Source organism: Canis lupus, chromosome 13 (assembly GCF_003254725.2).
Source record: "Canis lupus dingo isolate Sandy chromosome 13, ASM325472v2, whole genome shotgun sequence".
NCBI classification, from domain to species: domain Eukaryota; kingdom Metazoa; phylum Chordata; class Mammalia; order Carnivora; family Canidae; genus Canis; species Canis lupus.
This window is the reverse complement of record NC_064255.1, coordinates 35,883,589-35,886,832: the sequence shown is the minus strand read 5'-3', so window position 1 is coordinate 35,886,832 and position 3,244 is coordinate 35,883,589. Positions and strand designations below refer to the sequence as shown.

The 3,244-nt window shown below is 57.6% G+C and overlaps 1 long non-coding RNA gene across 3 annotated transcripts; it reads left to right on the top strand.

The window, feature by feature from the left end:
- The first annotated feature begins 333 nt into the window (after positions 1–333).
- On the top strand, positions 334–2,684 carry LOC125752377 (uncharacterized). 3 transcript variants are annotated; one of them, XR_007401765.1, is made up of 4 exons: positions 334–525; positions 907–1,227; positions 1,550–1,681; positions 2,097–2,684. It is a non-coding gene; the product is annotated as an uncharacterized LOC125752377 (long non-coding RNA). The 3 variants fall into 3 exon arrangements; XR_007401764.1 differs by having other exon boundaries at positions 907–1,253; XR_007401763.1 differs by lacking the exon at positions 1,550–1,681 and having other exon boundaries at positions 907–1,253.
- Positions 2,685–3,244: the final 560 nt, after the last annotated feature.

Below are 3,244 nucleotides of genomic sequence, written 5' to 3'. Positions count from 1 at the left end.
AGGAGGGGGGAGGGAGGGAGGGAGGGGGAGGGAAGCATAGAGAGAAGGAGGGAGAGGAAAGGAAGGAGGGAGGGAGGGGGAGAGAAGGAAAGGAGGAGGGAGGGAAGGAGGGGAGGAAGGAGAGGAGGGGAGGAGGGAGGGAAGGAAGGACAGAAGGGGGAGGGGGAGGAGAGGGAGGAAGGAAAGAGGGGAGGATAGAAGGAAAAGAGGGAAGAAAGAAGGGAGAGAGGAAGGCTGGGAGAGAAGGAAGGAGAGAAGGAAGGAAGAGAGGAGGGGAGGGAGGGGAGAGGGGGGAAGAGGGAAGAAGAGAAGGGGGAAGGGGAGGAGGGGGGAGGGAGGGGGCTGAGGAACAGCAGACTGGGTGGGGCTCAGGAGCCCCCTGCACTCACCCTTGCAGCCTCTGGGGCCTGGGGGCTGGGGCAGGGCCTCTGAGTCAGGCGCAGGGCAGGCTGGAGGTGGTGTCAAGGTCAAGGCCCGGTGCACCCCCGTGACCCCACCAGGCAGGCGGAGGCTGAGGGCTTAGAGGTTGAGGACGGGTCAGGATGCTGGACCGGGTTGGACGGGGAGCAACTGGGAGCAGCTTGGCTCAGAAGCCAGCTGGGGGTGCAGGGGCGTGGGGGTGGGGCGTGGGACAGGAGTCCCTGCGTTCCCATGGGGCGCCCACTGCGCGCTGGGCCCCAGGTCCAGGCTGGGGGAAACCAGGCTCCCAAACTTCCCCTGAAAACAAGTACCCCTGGCAGGGGTGGCCTCTGCCCCTGTGGACGGGGAGGAGGGTGCCACAGGGATGGGGTGCAGGGAGGAGGGTGCTGCCGGGATGGGGTGCGGGGAGGAGGGTGCCACGGGGACCACTTGCTTCTCACAATTCCATGATTATTTGAATTTTCATAAAGAGCACATATCCTGTAGGTACTTGTTGAAGAAAAGAAGATGAATATCCAACGACCGCAAGGCCTCTGCCCTCCCCGGAAACAGTTGGGAAGAAGCCCCAGAAGCTGTCTTCCAGCGGCCCTCACCCCACCTGGGGAACGCGTCCCAGGAGTGGTCCCGCACCCGAGGTGGCCAAGCCTTTGTTCGTTTGCTCTTCCCTCCCCTGGCTGCTGTGTCGGGCCCACACCCCGAGAGCTGGAACAGGGAGACAGGAGCGAGGACCACCAGCCACCACACCGCTGAAGAGGAATGTGCAGAAGGCCACCTGCGGGAGCAGTCAGAGAGGGCTTCGTGGAGGAGGTGACCTTTGCATGGGGCCTTGGAGAGTGAGTAGGAGTTTGTCCGAAGGCCAGTGGGTAGCGGGGGGACGTTCCAGGCAGCAGGGAGAGTGTGAGCTCCAACGTGGATGTGACCCAGACGCCAGGAGGGGTCCGGGATGGATGAAATATGGGTGCGGGGCTGGGGGGTTAGCAAGAGATCAGGCTGCGGGGGGGAAACCCAAATCGCAGAGGGCCTTGATGGCGGCCCAGGGGCTTGCAGGTGTTCCTTTGGGCCAGTGGGGTTGGGCTCCGGGTTCTGATCCACAGGCGGCAGAGGGATAGCGCTCGGTTGGTTGTGACAGACTCCGGGGCTGGTACCCGCTGCTGCGCCTGGAGGTCGGTGATGATGCGAGTGACCGGGTCAGGCTGAGCGCAGTGAGGACCAGGAGGACAAACGGCTCGGGGAGGACTGTGACCTGCCCCAGGCCTCCAAGGTCACTGTGACTCCACGGCCCCCCTCCGTCCTTCCCGAAGCCCCTTTACTCATGTACTCGTGGGCTTCCGGCACCCGGCCTGCTGCCCTCGGGGACCCGAAGGTGCTGAGTCACCTTCCTGGGGCGGCTCCCCATGTCCCTCCCAGCTCTCCCCGTGCAGGATGGGGCATCCTCAGGGGCCCGGCTGCATGAGACAGACCCACGTTCATGTCCAGGCTGTCCGTGGAGGGTACAGGAGCCTCTCAGGCCAGCACGGGCTCCTCTGAACCTTAGTGTCTCCACCTGCAGGCAGGGGTGAGGGTGAGGGTGAGGGTGAGGGTGAGGGTCCTTCCAGCACGAGAGCCCGGGCCCCGGGGAAGGTGCCAGGTGCAGAGCCAGGCCTGAGCGAAGCTCACTCCCTTCCTGCTGCCCACAGGTGCACCCGGCTCCACGCGTCCTGCTTCATCCTATTTGGAGCAGGGTCCCGGCCAGGTTTCCATGCGGAAGGCCCATCTGCTGCCCGTTGGAGTGCCCCGTCTATACCACGGGGAAAAACCGAGCTGCTCTGCCTGGAGGGGGGGTGTTGAAGGCGGTCCTGGGGAAGAGGCCCATTTGCCCTGTCGCCCTGGATCCTGGGGACACGGTGCAATCGGCGCAGCCAGGGCACAGAGCACTGTGGATAGAGTCCAGCAGCCGATATTCACAGGCTGGTAGGGAGAGACTCCCATGGACTCAAATCCGCGTGTTCATGCCAGCGCGGGTGGGCCCATGAACTCACGTTTTATCATAAGTAGTCAGTCTATATAACAAAAATGGTAAAATATACCCTTGCGAAAAATTGTAATGATGACTTCAACCTTGTAACGTCCCACGGTTTCTTCTCTTAAACCTGGAGGGATATTTTATTGAAAATATCTTGTACGCAGGAACGCTTTATACGGACCTGGCAATTCCATTGGCTTCTCTTTCTTTTTCTTTTGTTAAATTCAAGTAACATTAAATAAAAATAGTATCCAATACATGATTCTTTATAAGTCTTTCCACCCATCTGTCCCTCACCCATCCTTCTGTTTGTGTATTTGTACCTAAGTCGCCCGAAACGATGTTCACCTAATGCCAATGGTTATTTCTGGCTGGTGGGACTGGGTCTGGCTTCTCACTTCCACTTTGGGGATTTTCAGCATGCTGTGAATTCTTGATAAGGAGCAGATATCCTTTCCTTTTTTTTTTTTAACGTGATTTTTTTTTCCTTAAAAACTAAGATGGAGAGAAAGCATTCAGATCATTAACCAGAATTCATCCTGGAAACTGAGTACGGAAGCCAGGGATGACTGCTGTAGGTTTCTTTTATTTCTAAAATCGAGGGGAAAAAACTCTTTAACTTTTACAATGAGGGGGATAAAGAAATCATGAGATTGTGACTCAAAAGCAGCCAGTAGAAAAGCATGGTGAGGACTTACTTGTTTGACAAATATTCTTTGAACAACCTAATGCCAGGGTCCCACGTTTCCAGTCCTCTTAGAAGTTTGAGTTTTTAGCCATTGCGTCTATAAAATTTTTCTCTCACGCTGTCCCTGTAATTAT